Source organism: Vidua chalybeata, chromosome 22, assembly GCF_026979565.1.
Source record: "Vidua chalybeata isolate OUT-0048 chromosome 22, bVidCha1 merged haplotype, whole genome shotgun sequence".
In the NCBI taxonomy this organism is placed as follows: Eukaryota; Metazoa; Chordata; class Aves; order Passeriformes; family Viduidae; genus Vidua; species Vidua chalybeata.
Genome location: NC_071551.1, coordinates 6,223,606 through 6,242,081, shown reverse-complemented (window position 1 = coordinate 6,242,081; position 18,476 = coordinate 6,223,606). Strand labels below are relative to the sequence as shown.

The window sequence follows — 18,476 nt, the reverse complement described above, 5'->3', positions numbered from 1 at the left end:
GGAGATGAGAATCAAAGCCAGAGCTCCCAGCCAAGCCAGAGGTGCTGGCTGCTTTCCTGTTGCCCTGATTTTTCAAAGTGTTAAGTTTTCTTTTACAGTTCTTTTGAAAGTTTTGAAGTTCTCATCAAACTTCTTCAGCCTTCTGACAATGTTTCCATATTTCTCCTGCAGTTCTCACACACTGTTCATGTAAACAATGATTGTTTTGCATTCTTTTTTTGTGGGAGGAGAGAATTGATGGATGTTGGTTTGACCAGTGTGGTTGGAGAGGTGGCAATTTCACCCTCCCATCCACTGTCACTTTTAGAATTCTATATATTGTGAGGTCAGAAATAAAATTGGATCTTTTTTCTCTCCAAACTTCTGTGTCCTCATTTCGTGTCCAATAGCAACAGTTTCCCTCTCTGCTTTCAGGTGCTGCCAGCTCCATTTGTGCCTCCTCCATTGTTCCCAAGCTCAGGACAGAGCTGAGGAAACCAAGCCCTAGACCCTACAGGGATGAACAGAGGTAAAATTAGAAACCAGGGGAGCAGACTTCCTCCAGATTGCTGCTGCTGGAAGCCCAAAATATCTGAATTGTCCCTGAGAAGTCCTTCACCAGCTTCCCCTCACCGCTCAGGGCTGATTCAGGCTCAGCATATTTGGGGAAAAAAATTGCCTTTTGGTGTCTATTTCAGCTGTGCTGGCCAGCAGCCCTCACATTTGGATAATCCCACTGTGATGTGCAATGGTGAACTCTCACCAGTAAAAGGCAAATATCATTTATACATGTTAAGAGAAGTTTTATAGAGTTATAGTTATGTTTTACCCCCTTGTGCTGTTATCAGGGCTGGCCTGGGACATTTGGGAGGGTTGGCTTGTTACAGTGGCAGCACCTGACCTCCAATCAAGATTTAAGGATTTAAACTTAAATCCTTAAAGGACTTAAACTTAAATCTTAAATCCTTAACTTAATCGGACAGAGAAGGAGTGGATGGATAGAATTTTGGGAGGGCTAAAGGGTTAAAAGGCAAAACCTCCATGGTGTGGATGAGCACAGGGTGGGAAAAATCCTCTGCTCCCAGCGCTGTAATATTTTCTTTATTCCGTCTTCTATTTCTGCTAATGTTTTAATAAACCTTTTTAATTTTTTTTTTTTAGAAGCGAGGATCATTTCTCCCAGCCCCTTTCTGGGTCCCTCAGGCAGCTGCTGCTGAGGTGCAAAGAGAGCCCCTCTGTGCACACAGCGCTCAGTGTGTGAGAGGAACAAATGTTTGGGAACAAAACTCCTCATCCTCACCCCTGTCCTGGAAGGAGCTCGGCTGTGCAGGGCCTGCCTCTGTGCCAGGGACCTGGGCATGGGAAGGAGGGAAGGAATCCAGCCAGACTGGTGTGTGGGAAATGGATTTGTAGGGAATTCTCAAAGCCTCAAAGGCAGCGAGGCTCCTGCTGTTCCCCCCTGGGCAGATTCCCTCGTGGAAACTCTGCGGGGTCGGGTGATGGGGCAGGGAGTGGGGGTGATGTGTGGTTTATGTGTGATTTATGTGTGATTTATGTATGATTTATGTGTGATTTATGTGATTTATGTATGATTTATGTGTGATTTATGTGTGATTTATGTGATTTATGTGTGATTTATGTGATTTATGTATGATTTATGTGTGATTTATGTGATTTATGTGTGATTTATGTGTGGTTTATATGTGATTTATATGTGATTTATGTATGATTTATGTGTGATTTATGTGTGATTTATATGTGATTTATATGTGATTTATGTATGATTTATGTGTGATTTATGTGATTTATGTGTGGTTTATGTGTGATTTCTGTATGATTTATGTATGATTTATGTGTGATTTATGTGATTTATGTGTGATTTATGTGATTTATGTATGATTTATGTGTGATTTATGTGATTTATGTATGATTTATGTGTGATTTATGTGATTTATGTGTGATTTATGTGATTTATGTATGATTTATGTGTGATTTATGTGTGATTTATGTATGATTTATGTGTGATTTATGTGATTTATGTGTGATTTATGTGATTTATGTATGATTTATGTGTGATTTATGTGATTTATGTATGATTTATGTGTGATTTATGTGTGATTTATGTGTGGTTTATGTGATTTATGTGATTTATGTGTGATTTATGTGATTTATGTGTGATTTATGTGTGGTTTATATGTGATTTATATGTGATTTATGTATGATTTATGTGTGATTTATGTGATTTATGTGTGGTTTATGTGTGATTTATGTATGATTTATGTATGATTTATGTGTGATTTATGTGATTTATGTGTGATTTATGTGATTTATGTATGATTTATGTGTGATTTATGTGATTTATGTATGATTTATGTGTGATTTATGTGTGATTTATGTGATTTATGTATGATTTATGTGTGATTTATGTGATTTATGTATGATTTATGTGTGATTTATGTGTGATTTATGTGTGGTTTATGTGATTTATGTGATTTATGTGTGATTTATGTGATTTATGTGTGATTTATGTGTGGTTTATATGTGATTTATATGTGATTTATGTATGATTTATGTGTGATTTATGTGATTTATGTGTGATTTATGTGTGATTTATGTGTGGTTTATGTGATTCATGTGATTTATGTGTGATTTATGTGATTTATGTGTGATTTATGTGATTTATATGTGATTTATGTGTGATTTATGTAATTTATATGTGATTTATGGGTGATTTATGTGTGATTTATGTATGATTTATGTGTGATTTATGTGTGGTGTATGTGTGGTTTATGTGTGATTTATGTGTATTAATTTATGTGTGATTTATGTGTATTAATTTATGTGTGATTTATGTGAGATTTATATGTGATTTATGTGTGATTGATGTGTGATGATTTATGTGTGATTTATGTGATTTATGTGTAATTTCTGTGTGATGATTTGTGTGTGATTTATGTGGGATTTAAGTGTGATTTATATGTGATTTATGTGTGATTTATGTGTGATTTATGTGTGATTTATGTGTGATTTATGGGTGATTTATGTGTGATTCATGTGTGATTTATGTGATTTATGTGTAATTTCTGTGTGATGATTTGTGTGTGATTTATGTGGGATTTAAGTGTGATTTATATGTGATTTATGTGTGATTTATGTGTGATTTATGCTGATGTCCAGGCAGGATTTTCCTGCAGCGTTCATTCCCATCCCAAATCCTGGCCCCACGAGGCACCTGCCCCTCCAGAGCTTCGCTGAACTCGTGGAAAAAAAGGAAGAATTGGTGAAGAATTGGTGCTTGGAGGAGGAGCTGACTCGGAGCTGAGCCCGTGCCCCCTTGAAGGCTCCCACAGTGTGTGCAGCTGTGTGCAAACCCTGAGATAAGAAATGCTGATTTAGAAATGCCATGGGACAGGACAGACATTGCTGAGAGAGAAATGGAACCAGAAACAAGTTTTCAAAGGATGGCCTTGCAAAAAAAAGATTAGATGCTTTGGGAAAATGGAACTATGAAAGATGCACTGGAGGAGGAGCCACGAGGGGTGGGTTATTATTTTAATTTTAGATTTATTTAATTTTAGATGGTTGGCTTTAAGGCATTTACAGCACGGTGTGGCCGAGCTCCTGTTTCTTCTTGGAGCCAGCTCCCCTCTCTCACACTCCCTTTCCCCTCTGAGGTCTCACCCCTGGCTGGGATTGTGGCACTTTTGGGGACAGATGTTGTGACAAAGAGCAATTTTCTCTCAGGCACCAGCTGCCCTTCACCTGCTGCTGGACACGTTTCATCTGCTGTGGAGTCTGGCCCAGCCTGAGGCACAAAAAAATCCCTTTTGCTTGAGATGCTCCTTCTAGGCACAGCTGGGCTCCAGATACTCAGAAATCCAGAGAAAAAAAAAATAATTCACAGAGAGGAAATCAGTCAGTGCTTCAGAATTTTAGTTCAGGCTACAGGGGAAGGGTTCATTCAGCCTCCTGATTTCCTGCTTGTTCATGATCCCATACTCCATATCCCACAGAAACAGAGGGAGCAGGGAGAAGGAAAAAAAAAAAACAAACCAGCAAAACCCTTTTGCCTGGCTGCAATTAAAGATGATTTCTATTTTAAAGAATGGAAATCATTCAGCTGAATGAGGGTGTGAATAACTCTCATTTTTCTGGTTTGTTCTCATACCCGGGCGTGGCTCTGCCTACCTGGGCTAGACCATTCCTGTCAGCACCTGGAAAATCAGCTTTCCTTGGGATTGCACAGGTCCTGTGGGTGGGACTCACCTCATGCTTGGTTCCTGCATGGAGGGCCCTTTGTTCAGGGGCGTTTTTGGTGCTTGCTTCTGTCATTTTGCTTGCAACTTCTTGCTGCTCCTCGCCATGATTTTACCCACACCGTGATTTTAGCCACGCCAAAAGTGGCAGGCAAAGCGTGTGGGGAGATTTTGGGCTTGTCTCATGGAGACAGCAGTGATGGGGGAGCAGGGTTTGTTGTGCCCCGGGAGCTGGGAAAAGGCAGCTGGAAGGAAATTTCTGGGTGTACAAATTGCTGCAGTAGCAGAATTCCCTCATTCCCACCAAGAAGCAGCAAAGCTGTGTTTGTGCTGAGCCACTCCACAGCAAGGTTCCCACTGATCATGATTAGAGGGGAAAACAGGAGACCAAAAAAATCCCTTTTTTTTTTTGTCCCAGGACAGCCTTGAAAGAGAGAGGAAAACAATCCCTGGATGGTGGAATTGCAGCCCAGCACAGTTCCAGAACAGATGTTGCATCTCCCTGTCGGTGCTGCTGGATGTGGCTGCTCAGAAAAACCCCATGAACATCCTGGAGACGAGGAAAATTCCCTCCAAAGCCTGGCCAAGTGTTTCTCTGGCAGCAGACATTTCCATGAGGTCACTCTTGGAGCTCCTCCCGTGTCTGGATGGTTCACAACCAGAAACTTCAATATTTTGGGTTTTGTGACCCCTCGTGTGTCCCGCTCTGGTCCAGCGTGGGGCAAAAGGGGCTTTGAGTTCCTGCTGGCATCCTCCAGGATTTGGGATCCTGCAGGATCTGGCTCAGTCTCCAGCTCCCCTGCTCCTTCCAGAGCTGCTCACAGGAAAGTCTTGTCAGCCCTGATTAATTATCAACTGTAACAAAAGATTATTCAAGATTACACAATTAATTATCAACTGTAACAAAAGATGATTCCAGGAATCCCTGCACTAAAACTGTCTGCTTTTCGATCTGCAATCCTGGAAAAATGCTGGATTCAGGGCAGGGGCAGAGGTGCCACATGTGGGGTGAAAAAACTGTGGGTTTTTGCTGGGTTCTGCTGGTGAAAGCTGCAGCAGTGATGTCTCCTCACATCCTGCCATGGATTGGCCTGAAGGGCCAGGAGAGAACAGGGGGAGAACCCCAGAATTCCACCTTTTGGAGATTTGTAGGAATTCCCTGAAGGGACAGAAGCCTCGGGAGCTCATGATGGAAGCACTAACATGAATAATCTGAGGGACTGCAAGCAAAAATGACTGCAAGCAAAAATCCCTTTTTTTTTTTTTTTTAAAGTTTCACTGTTCCATTCTGCATCAGTTTCCCTTGGCTTCCCCTCTGGGACATCTCTCCACCCTGTTCCAGGTGTTCCCTCCATCCCTGCCCAGCTTGCCAGTCCTGGAGATGATGGAAGAGAGAGAACAAATGTGGAGAGAAGCTCTGAGTGCCTTTTCTTGGCAAAGCACCCCCACAGCAGCGTCCCTGACAGGTGCCAGGAAGCGAAGCAGAGGCAGAAAAAGCCCCATGTGTGGGAGAGCTCTGCCAAACAGGATCTGCCACGCTTCCTCTGGATGCCCAGGGAGCAGGGAGAGGGGAGCAGGGCAAGCCCCACACTTGGAGCAGCCCAAGCACCACCTGAGCTTCCCAGCTGGAAAAGTGTTTTTTTTTTTTTTCCCATTTCCACTGTTTTCCACCCATTTTTTGCAGAAATCTCTGCAGCCTTGGCTGCCCTTTGGAGAGGCAGCAGGGAAAATGGCAGTGGAAGTGGTGAGTGCTCCTTCATTCCCCGACTCAGGGCTGCAGCTGGGAAGGGGAGGGATGCTGGAATTGCAGATTTTTAGGGAGCACCAGGATCTGGGTGCACAGGGTCAGAGTTGGTGTGGGTCTGTGGCTGTTCCCATTTCCCCTCAATGTTTGGTGGCATTCCCAGGGAGCCATCCCATTCTGGGGGGGATTTTTAGGGCCGTTCTCTAGGAGTTTGCTGTAGAGGCAGATTTCCACGTGGCTGATCTGTTCAGAACCCTCACATCCTGAGGACCTCAATTCCTCCTAAGAATTCCTCCTCCCTAATGTGTCTTCCTGGATTTTATTTGATTCCTCATTCCTGTTGGGAAGTGGGGAGTGTGGATGGGCTCTGCTCTCTCACCTGCCTCTTCTTCCTTGGCTGAAAAAGCAAATTTACCTTGCAGAAAGAGCATGACCCCACTTGTGGAAGAGCAGAGAGGACATTTCTGCCCAACAGTGCCACTTTTTTTGTGGCTGAAAAAGCAAATTTATCTTGCAAGAAAGTCCATGGAAGAGCAGAGAGGACATTTCTGCCCAACAGTGCCATTTTTTTTGTGGCTGAAAAAGCAAATTTATCTTGCAGAAAGAGCCTGACCCCCCTGTGGAAGAGCAGAGAGGACATTTCTGCCCAGCAGTGCCACTCATTTGTGGGGGGATATTTGTGCTCTGCCTGTTCTTTCATCGTTCAGGAATTACAGCACCCGGCTCTGGAACAAAAGTCCCTTATCCCCAGACAGAGACGGGGATTGTTTGGGTGGCTTTGCACAAATCTTTCTCCAGGAGCTGCTGGAATGGCAGCTTTTCCCCAGGCTGACGTGGGAGGGTGTGAGGCTGGCAGGGAGGAAGGGATGGATGGCAGAGCAGTTCCCTGTCGCTGTCAGACACGAAATGAGAGCTTGGTAAGTTCAAAAGAGAAAAAGAAACTGATTTTATTTCTGACCTCGCAGTATATAGAATTCCAAAAGTGACAGTGGATGGGAGGATGGAATTGCCACCTCTCCAACCACACTGGTGAAACCAACATCCACCAATTCTCTCTTTTCACAAAGAAGAATATAAAACAATCATTATTTACATGAACTGTGCAGGAGAACTCCAGTAGAAATATGTGAACATCAGAAGAAAACTTTTAAAAGAGCTTTAAAACTTTCAAAAGAACTATAAAAGAAAACACTTTTAAAAATCAGGGCAACAGTTCCCAGCAGAGTCCTCCACTTCCCTGGTCTTCTTTATCTGTCAGTGTGGGAAATGAATTTGTAGAGAATTTTTTTAAAGCCTAACATTTTTTTTTTAAAGCCTAACAGAAGGCCTAACATCGTTGGTTTCCAATTGTGATGCTGTGAATTATAACATCTGCACTGTCTCACCCTTTGCATGAGACTGAAAACGGAATAAAAGTTTTAAAAGCCTTAAAAACTCTCAGTTTCCCCATCCCTGGGTCAGAAAAGAGCTTAATCCGACACATCAGGATTTCTAATCTGCCTTTTTTTTTTTTTTGGACTGGAAATAGCAGCTTGTTGTTGGCAGCAAGGCTCATCCCCCTTCTCCTTCCACGCTTCACCCAGGCAGTCCATGCTGCCCTCCCAGGCCCCTGTCCAGGGCAGCTCGAGGTGGAGCACACGGGATTGTGTCCCCAAAGGGCTCCCAGCGAGGCTCCTGCTCTTCCCCCCGGGCTGATTCCCCCGTGGAAACTCTGCGGGGTCGGGTGGTGGGGCAGGGGTGGGGGTTATGTGTGGTTTATATGATTTATGAGTGATTTATATGTGATTTTTGTGTGATTTATATGTGATTTTTGTGTGATTTATATGTGATTCATGTGTGATTTATGAGTGATTTCCATGTGATTTTTGTGTGATTTATGTGTGTGATTTATGTGTGATTTATGGGTGATTTATGAGTGATTTATGAGTGACTTATATGTGATTTTGTGTGATTTACAAGATTTCTGTGTGATTTATGTGATTTATGTGTGATTTATGTATGATTTATGTGATTTATGTGTGATGATTTATGTGTGATTTATGTATGGTTTATGTGATTTATGTGTGATGATTTATGTGTGATTTATGTATGGTTTATGTGTGATTTATATGTGGTTTATGAGTGATTTCTATGTGATTTATATGTGATTTATGTGTGATTATTTATGTGTGATTTATATGATTTATGTGTGATTTATGGGTGATTTATATGTGATTTTTGTGTGATTTATGTGTGTGATTTATGTGTGATTGGTGTGATTTATATGTGATGATTTATGTGTGATGATTTATGTGTGATTTATGTGATTTATGTGTGATTTATGGGTGATTTATATGTGATTTTTGTGTGATTTATGTGTGATGATTTATGTGTGATTTATATGTAATTTATATGTGATTTATGTGTGATTTATGTGTGATTTTTTGCGTGATTTATGTGTGATGATTTATGTGTGATGATATATGTGTGATTTATGTATGGTTTATGTGTGATTTATATGTGGTTTATATGTGATTTATGTGTTATTTATGTGATTGGTGTGATTTAGGTGTGATGATTTATGTGTAATTTATATGTGATTTATATGTGATTTTTGTGTGGTTTATGTGTAATTTATATGTGATTTCTGTGTGATTTAGGTGTGATTTCTGTGTGATTTAGGTGTGATTTCTGTGTGATTTATATGTGATTTATATGTGATTTATGTGATTTCTGTGTGATTTCTGTGTGATTTCTGTGTGATTTAGGTGTGATTTCTGTGTGGTTTATGCTCCACTCTGCTGATGTCCAGGCAGGATTTTCCTGCAGCGTTCATTCCCATCCCAAATCCTGGCCCCACGAGGCACCTGCCCCTCCAGAGCTTCGCTGAACTCGTGGAAAAAAAGGAAGAATTGGTGAAGAATTGGTGCTTGGAGGAGGAGCTGAGCCCCTCTGACCCCAAAGCACCACGAGTTCCCAAGGGCTGCAGGAGCTGGGGGGCGGCTGGCCAAGGCCAGGGGGGCTGGAGGAGCCCTGCTGGGGCCACCACGAGTCATTCCCTGCCCTCCCACTGCCCCCCAGCCGCCCTGCACACAAAAAGGGCCGATTGTTTTTTTGTGCTCAGAGCTTTGCTTGTGCCCTTTCTCCCCGAGAGCAGCGCTGGAGGGGGGAAAAAAAAACCCCACAGCAAATCCCAGCCTGGAGTGGGTTATAAACGCTGGCAATGAGGGCGTGAAAAACGCCAATCACTTGGTTTTTAAAAGTTTTAAAGTTTAACAATAATAAAATGGTTATAAAAATAGTAACACAATTACAGTAATAAAAATTTAGAGTTAGGACAATTACAAGACAATAAAAAGCAAAGAATTCCGGATGCTCTCGGGCCCTTAAGCCACGACAAGCACGCCTTGTGAAAAAAGGAATCACCTTAAAAGCAGCAGCCTGTTGCATATCCAAAACACTTCATGATTCTGCTATATTTTATTTAAAACAAGAAATTCATCTGGTACTTGTCAAAAAGTTTCTGTCAATCCCCAGGCACCTTCGAGTCTAAGTCAGGCTTGAAGAAGTTCATTTCTGTTGATAAGGAAAGCCATAAATTCCTCTTCTCTGGAAAATTTAGGGGTTTCTGTAATTGTTATCCTTGTGCGAAGAATTCCTTGATTATCTCATCTCTTTCTTGAGCTGGTTAAAAAGTATCTTACATAGTATGGTTTCTATTTTAACATTGTGTTATAAGTTAAAAATACATTTAACACGCCACTGGAGAGAGTTAATACAGCGTAACTTTCCAACATTGCACATATAATGTTCATTGTAACATTTGTGAAAAGCCAATCATAAAACATGCATTTTTCACAAGGGGTTGGTGCCATTCTGGAGCGGGGAAATAAATGGGAGAGCAGCCCCAGAGTGGTCCCGTTTGCAGCTCTGCTGCAGCCACAGCCCAGCTGGAGCTGTTCCACCCCAGTGTGGCACATTCAGGGCCGGCTTTATCCCAAAGTGAAGCCCCACTGATGCCTTTTGGGGCTACCTAAAAACACAAACCAGACGAAATTAGGAGAATAAAAAGAAGTTCTATTTATTGAAGGGCCCCCAGGTACATTTAGGGCAGACAAAGCCCCCCAAAAAATGGACAACAAGTCACAGGTTTTTATATTTTTATAAGTTTGGTCCATTTGCATATTGGGGGTGAATCTCCCAATTACAGCTTCAGGTAATGAAGGGATTTATTCCAAGTTTGCTGCTCCCAAATTCATTTTTGTTTAACTTTTTTGGGGCCTGAGGCAGTGAGGTGTCCTTGATTGCCAGGCCTGGAGAGGAATTGCTGTGTCTGGAAATAAAATGTGAAGACAGCAGCTCACACTGCACCTGGAGTTGAGAGTTCTACACTGAAGAACATACAGGAAACACAGAAAATATTACATGAAAAAATAGAAAAGCTAAATATGTGAAAATAGAAAATACATGAAAAATAGAAAAGCTAAATATGTGAAAATAGAAAATATGTGAAAAATAGAAAAGCTAAATATGTGAAAATAGAAAATACGTGAAAAATAGAAAAGCTAAATATGTGAAAAAAAAAGAAAAATAGAAAAGCTAAATATGTGGAAATAGAAAATAGATCGAAAATAGAAAAGCTAAATATGTGAAAATAGAAAATAGATGAAAAATAGAAAAGCTAAATATGTGAAAATAGAAAATAGGTGAAAAATAGAAAAGCTAAATATGTGGAAATAGAAAATACATGAAAAATAGAAAATACATGAAAAGTAGAAAAGCTAAATACAGGAAAATTGAAAATACGTGAAAAATAGAAAAGCTAAATATGTGAAAAAAGATGAAAAATAGAAAAGCTAAATATGTGGAAATAGAAAATAGATGAAAAATAGAACAGCTAAATACATTAAAATAGAAAATAGATGAAAAATAGAAAAGCTAAATATGTGAAAATAGAAAATATATGAAAAAATAGAAAAGCTAGATACATGAAAATAGAAAATAGATGAAAAATAGAAAAGCTAAATATGTGGAAATAGAAAATAGATGAAAAAAAACCAGAAAAGCTAAATACGTGAAAATAGAAAATATATTAAAAAATAGAAAAGCTAAATACATGATAATATAAAATACATGAAAAATAGAAAAGCCAAATATGTGGAAACAGAAAACAGATGCAAAAACCCCGAAAAGCTGAAGTCCTGAGGAAGAACAAGAAGGCTGCAGGGAGTGGAGAGGCTGGAGCTGTCACCTGGCTCCTGAGGCTGATGGAAAATCAGCCTCACTCCAGATTCCAGGCTGGGAGCAGCGAGCTCTGGGCCAGCGCTGCTGCAGCTGGGGCCAGCAGCTTCTCCTGGTGGCAACCAGCCCCACGCTGCTCCCCTGTGCTGCTCTGGCTGGATTTGGGTGCTCAGAGACCCGTCCCTCGCTGTCCCTGCTGCTTTCCCCTCTCCCACCACGCTCAGAGCCTGGCAGGAGTGACAAAAATCCTCCAAATTCCAGCTGCGCCCAGGGGTTGTGGCCCCAGGAAAAGGGGAATCATGTCCTGAAACAGGAGGCAGGGATGGAACAGCCAAAAAAAAAAAGCCATGAGAGGGTTAATTCAGCCTGACAGGGCCCCGAGCGGGGCTGGAGGCTGAAAATCTGCCCTGATTTAAGGAAATTTGGGGTTGAATGTGAAGAAATTTGGGATAGAATGTGAAGGGAGAGAAGCAGGTGCCAGGGCAGCCTCCTGGGGGAGGGAATCTGATCTCCTCTGCTCTGGTTGTTCCTGTGCTCCCTGCAGATAAACACAGCTCTCCAAATGCTGGAGTCTCCTCTGCATCCCTGCAGAGGGGAAAAAAATAAAAATAAAAACAAGAAAAAGTGAAAAGACAAATAAAAAACAAACAAAGAACCCGAACCAAACAAAACCAAGCAAAAAAAAAACCAAAAAAAACCCAACAAAAAAACCTCAAAAAACCAAAAAAACCCCACAAACAAAACGGAACCCAACCAAAAAACCTCGCCAAAAACAAACAAACAAAAATCCAAACCAAACAAAAAACCCAAACCAAACCAAAAAACCAAAACCAACCAACCAAAAATAAACCCCCAAAACCAAAATAAACTAACCCAACCCAAACCAAAAAACCAAAACAAAAAAAAAAACAAAACCCAACGAAAAAAAACCCAAAAATCCAAAAAAGACTCAAACCAAACAAAAAAACCCAAACAAAACCCAACGAAAAAAAAACCCAAAAACCCAAAAAGGACTCAAACCAAACCAAAAAAAAAAAACAACAAAAAAACCAACCCAACCAAAAGATCCCAAAAAAACCCCAACCACACAACAAAAAAAAAAACCCCAAAACTCAAACAAAAAATCCAAAAAAAACCCCAACCACACAACAAAAAAAAACCCCAAAACTCAAACAAAAAATCCCAAAAAACCCAACCAAACAACAAAAAAATCCCAAAACCCAATCAAAAAATCCAAAAAAAACCCAACCACACAACAAAAAAAACCCAAAACTCAATCAAAAAATCCCAAAAAACCCCAACCAAACAACAAAAAAACCGCAATTAAAAAACCAAAACAAAATAAAAAGCCCTAAACGGCAACAAAATAAACCAAAAACTCCCCCAGATTGTTGCTTTGGGGTTTTTTTCTCTCTCCCAGCTGGACAAATGTAGGAGATCACAACTCCTGAGAGGGGCTGGGAGCTCTCCAGGCTCTTTGAGGGGAAGCAGCAGCTCCTTACGTCGGTGGAAATCCCTCAGGAAACCCAGTCCTGAGGAAATTCTCTTCAATTTGGCTTCCCCAAGTGCTCTCCTAACAGGATGGAGACAGGACAAAGAAGTCAAGAAATAAGAAAATGACCCGCTCCAAAGAATAGCCCGTGGCTAAAAATTGACTTTTTTCATGCAGACCTTGCTTGTGCTGCTTAGAAGTGAAGCCAAGTTTTGGAGCTGTTTGGGTTCCTGGCGAGCAAAGGGAAAAAAAAGGTTCTCAAGTCCTGTCTGCTGAAGGAAATGAAGCAGGAATTTCAGATCTTGGGGGATTTTTGCTTGAGATTCTCAGGGAGAAACGTGAAAGGTTCTCTTTGCATTGAATTGATGCCCAGGGATTATGAGCTGCATGGAAAAGTTGGCTCAGCCTGATCTGAATCAGCCTCTCCTCCCTCTGAAGCCTCTGGAAAGAGGGGCTGCAACTCAGAGATTTGCAGTTTATTAAAAAAATTAATATAAATTCTAATTTTAATTATAAATTATAATATATAAATTATTATTACTATAAAACATCATTTAATGTAATTTAAACAATAAGAAATAATAGACATTTTAATTAACAACCTAAATGTTACTTGATATATATTTTTAATATTATTTAATTAATAATTGCATAACATTAATATAATATTTAATATAAATTTGAATATATACATTTCAAAAATATATAAATCTATCCAATCACTCAAAATCTATACACAAAAACATACAACAGCTCAAAGGAAGTGTCAAAAATGAAAGTTAATAATAAAACTTAATTAAATAATCTATTTAATAAAATTTAACATAAGTAAAAAAACTTTAAAAAATAAGTTTATGCATTTTAATGATAATGATAATAATCATAGTCTTTTATTTTCTCCAATACATTCAACAAATAATTAACAAAACTATTTAAAAAATTGATACAAGGATGTTTCCACCTGTTTTTTTTTTTGGGGTCAGTGTTTCTGGGCCTGTGTCCTACCTGGTTTTTATGGGGTCAGTGTTTTTGGGTCTCTGTCCTGCCCAGGTTTTTTATGGGGTCAGTGTTTCTCAGGTGTCTCCTGCCTGGTTTTTTATGGGGTCAGTGTTTCTCAGGTGTGTCCTGTGTGGTTTGTTGTGGGGTCAGTGTTTCTGAGCCTGTGTCCTGCCTGGTTTTTATGGGGTCAGTGTTTCTCAGGTGTGTCCTGCCTGGTTTTTTGGGGGGTTCAGTGTTTCTGAGCCTGTGTCCTGCTTGTTTCTTTTGTGGGGTCCATGTTCCTGAGCCTGTGTTCTGCTTTTTTGTGGGATCAGTGTTTCTGAGCCTGTGTCCTGCCTGGTTTTTATGGGGTCAGTGTTTCTCAGGTGTCTTCTGCCTGGTTTTTTATGGGGTCAGTGTTTCTCAGGTGTTTCCTGCCTGTTTTTTTTTGTTTGTTTTTTTTTTTTTTGCGGGGTTCAGTGTTTCTGAGCCTCTATCCTACCTGGTTTTTTGGGGTCAGTGTTTCTGAACTTCTGTCCTACCTGGTTTTTGGGGTCAGTGTTTCTGAGCCTGTGTCCTGCCTGTTTTTTTTGGGGGGTCTGTGTTTCTGAGCCTGTGTCCTGCCTGTTTTTTTTGGGGTCAGTGTTTCTGAGCCTGTGTCCTGCCTGGTTTATTGGGGTCAGTGTTTCTCAGGTGTTTCCTGCCTGGTTTTTTATGGGGTCAGTGTTTCTCAGGTGTGTCCTGTGTGGTTTGTTGTGGGGTCAGTGTTTCTGAGCTTGTGTCCTGTGTGGTTTGTTGTGGGGTCAGTGTTTCTGAGCTTGTGTCCTGCCTGGTTTTTGGGGACAGTGTTTCTCAGGTGTTTCCTGCCTGGTTTTTTGTGGGGTCAGTTTTTCTGAGCCTGTGTCCTGCCTGGTTTTTGGGGTCAGTGTTTCTAAGCCTGTGTCCTGCTTGGTTTTTTTTTTTTTTTTTTTTGGTGGGGTCAGTGTTTCTGAGCCTGTGTCTTGCCTGGTTTTTTGTGGGATCAGTGTTTCTGAGCCTGTGTCCTGCCTGGTTTTTGGGGTCAGTGATTCTGAGCCTGTGTCCTGCCTGGTTTTTTGTGGGATCAGCGTTTCTGAGCCTGTGTCCTGCCTGTTTTTGGGGGGTTCAGTGTTTCTGGGCCTGCTCCAGCTGTGGAATTTCAGCAATTCCAGACAAGAGCAAGGAGAAAATGAAATCTCTGTGCTCGAGGTACCCAAAATTCAGGGCTCAGAGCTCAGGCTGCTGCTTTTCACCCCACAAATTACCCCTTGTTCTTGTGCTGTGTGGCTTTTTAGGGAGCTTTGGGATAAAAAAGACCATCTATAAGCTCGACCTTACCTCACTGAGGAGTCATTCCCAGCACTGCTCATCCTCTGAGAAACATAAAACTGGTGAATGCTGCGGGTAAACACATCTATTTTTGTAGTTTGTCTCCCAAGTCAAACAAAAATAAGAGATGACTGCAGGCTGAGCCCTGCGTGACACGGCGGTAACTGAGAAGTGACAAACTCGGGGCCTGACCCCGGGCTGGACGTCAGGCTGGCATTTCTGGGGTCAGGGACTTGAAGTTGGTGCCCCGCAGCTGAGCAGGAATTAATGTGGCACAGTCGTTTTTGGGTGGGGGGGGGGGGGAGATTTGGGTGATGTTGGGATTTTCTGGTGGGATTTCTGCTGCTCTCAGCATCCTCTGAGTCAGATTTGGGGCTGATAAGAGCTGAGCAAGGTCCAGCCCAAGCCCTGTCCAGCAGGATTCCTGGCTCCTTGGGTGATTTTGTGCAGCTGGGGCTGCACAAGCATTCCCTGGAGTTCCAGGGGAAATTTTCACTCTCCTCACCCCACCCCAAAGCTGCTCTGCTTCCTTTCCAAACAGGGAATTTCCAAACTGCCATATATAGATCCCCCTCCAAACAAACCCAGCCACAAACAAGGCTCTGCTCCCAAAAGCTTGTTTGTTCCAGCTGCAGACAAGAGGATGATCTCTTCAGAAATTGGGGATTGTTTACATCCCTGGAATGTCACAGCAGCTGCAGCAAAACCTCCCCAGGCACTGAGGGCTCTAGGAAATACCTGAGCCCCAGCAAGGTCACCCTCAAAATTGTGGTGGGTTGGTTTTATTTGGGTTTTTTTTTCCTACAATTATTCATTGTTGCTGGGTTGTTCTGTAGCTTGGCACGGGGAGAAGGTGTGGTGGTTTTGGTTTGCTAATTTTAGATTTTTTTAATTTGAAAATTTGAAAAATTTAGATTTTTTAAAAAATGTGATAATTTTAATTGAATTTTTAATTAAAAAATTAAAAACTAAGAATTTAATTATTAATTTTTTTGGTTTTTAAATTTTTAAACAGATTGTTATTACACAAAAAAGTTTTATATCACTTTCTTAAATTTCTTCTCATTCTAGGGTATCACCCCGAGAGAATTTTGTCCAAATTCATGGCAGGTGGAGAATGGGAGCTCAGAAGTGATGGGGAAGCAGAGATTTAAGCAGGAGCAAAGCTGGAGAGACACCTCTGGCTCCAGATGCAGGATGCTTCCAGGAAAGAATCAGCACAGGCACCAGGCTTAATGGAAACAGGATTTGCCAATTCCTGTAAAGTTTAAAAATAAACCCAAGCCCTGTGAGATCTAATGATTTTCCAGGCTGCTTTTTCCTGCTTGCACCTATTCCAGCAGGACTTAGAGGGAGATAAAGGCTCCCTCCAGGCTGCAGAGTATCCACAGGGATAAACTGGCAAAAAAACAGGGAATTATTGTGAGCTGAGCAGCACTTCCTTGGGAAGTGAGTAATGGAAGGAAATCATCTCCAAGAGAGCTCTGAATGGGTCTGGAGATGGGGCAGGAGGAGGATGGGATGGGATTTGATGGGATTTGATGGGATTTGATGGGATATGGTGGAAGCAGGTGGATGTCTGCCTTAGGGATGGAAGAAATTAGGGATCAGAACCAGCCTCTCCTCCCTCTGAAGCTTTCAACACAAGTCTTGCAGCCTTTGGAAAGAGGGGCTGCCACTCAGAGAGGTGCAGTTTATAGAAATTTCATAGGAATTATCACTTTAAATATAAAATTATAACATCCTGGTTGCTGTCAGCTCCTCTGGGATGCAGATGGGCCCCAAACTGGGAGGGGAACACAAACAAGTGCCCTCAACTGTTCCTTGGGAAGTGAGTAATGGAAGGAAATCATCTCCAAGGGAGCTCTGAATGGGTCTGGAGATGGGGCAGGAGGAGGATGGGATGGGATTTGATGGGATTTGATGGGATTTGGTGGGATTTGATGGGATTTGGTGGGATTTGATGGGATATGGTGGAAGCAGGTGGATGTCTGCCTTAGGGATGGAGGAAATTAGGGATCAGAACCAGCCTCTCCTCCCTCTGAAGCTTTCAACACAAGTCTTGCAGCCTTTGGAAAGAGGGGCTGCCACTCAGAGAGGTGCAGTTTATAAAAATTTCATATGAATCATCATTTAACTTATAAAATTATAAAATTATAACATCCTGGTTGCTGTCAGCTCCTCTGGGATGCAGATGGGCCCCAAACTGGGAGGGGAACACAAACAAGTGCCCTAAACCATCTCTGGTTTTTAACTGTATTTTCCATTTTTTGGTGCATGAGTTTGGATACAACTTTTTTCCACTCTGAACAACCCAAAATCCTGGTGAGATATTTTTTTTTTTACAATTCCCAGGGGAGAGGAAATAAAATTGGAGGAAATATTGCTCACCAGTGCCTGAAATCCCAAAAAGCTTCCAACATCTCTTCTTTGCTGCTTTTCAGCCTGGCCTGCTGGTCCCTGCCTGTGTCAGGGAGATGAGGATTGAAGGATCTCTTCAGAACTGGATGTAATTTTCCAGCTTTTCCCTCTGCTGGTAACACCTTGGACCTGTCCAGCGGGAAAAATCCTACAGGGAAAAGGGAATTGTTGTCACCTCACCTCACAAATGCAGATGTGAGGAGAGCAGGGCAGCCCTGGGAGAGGGAATTGGGGTTTATTTCTTGATGTTCTGGCAGAAATGCCCTGCACAGAGGGGCACGGAGGGGCTGAACCTCAACATCTCTGGTGTTTGCTCCCCTCCCCTCACCCAGTGAGAGATTTATCACTTTCTTTGCCTCAGGATCCCCGACCTGAGCCTGTATTTAACACCACAGCAGGAGAGATCAGCCCTGGGCTGTTCCTGTGCCAGCTGCAATTCCCAATATTGCTCCCTGTTGGGCTCCCTGTTGGTTTTTGGGCTTTTTTTTTTGTTTTTGGTTGTTGTTGTTGTTTTTTTTTTTTTTTTTGTTTATTTTTCTTTTTGAGGTTGGGATTGCAGGTATTCAAGATGGTATTATGTGTTCAGGTTTAGACCTTTATTTTTTTTTCTTATCTATGTTCTAGTATTATAGTAGTGAGTTTTGTAGTATTTTATTAATAGGGTATAAAATGGTTAACTATTTTTTGTTATAAGGCTTTTTAAGGTTAAACTTTAAGCTTTCTACTCTGTGATATTATACACTTCCAATCAACCACACACTCATAATTCTAGTGCTGTCAATTAACTTTGAAGGTTTTTTTTTTCCTACAACCCCAAATCGAAGATAACACTTTCTTAAAAATAAAAATTTATTAACACACACACGCACACAAAAAAAAAAATTAAAAAAAAAAATTAAAATTCTCAACATCCAAACCTCCAACCTCTCCCTGCCTTTTCCCACCTGGGCAGCTCCTTCCTGCAAGCTCTGCGTGTCTTGGTGGCCCCAGCAGGGACACAGGGGACACAGGGGACACAGGGGACACAGCCTCGAGTGTC

At 41.6% G+C, this 18,476-nt stretch overlaps 1 long non-coding RNA gene across 1 annotated transcript; it reads left to right on the top strand.

Moving 5' to 3' along the window:
• The first annotated feature begins 416 nt into the window (after window positions 1-416).
• On the top strand, window positions 417-5,231 carry LOC128798844 (uncharacterized). Its single transcript, XR_008434563.1, has 4 exons — window positions 417-508; window positions 1,141-1,369; window positions 3,157-3,518; window positions 4,654-5,231. It is a non-coding gene; the product is annotated as an uncharacterized LOC128798844 (long non-coding RNA).
• The last annotated feature ends 13,245 nt before the right edge of the window (window positions 5,232-18,476 follow it).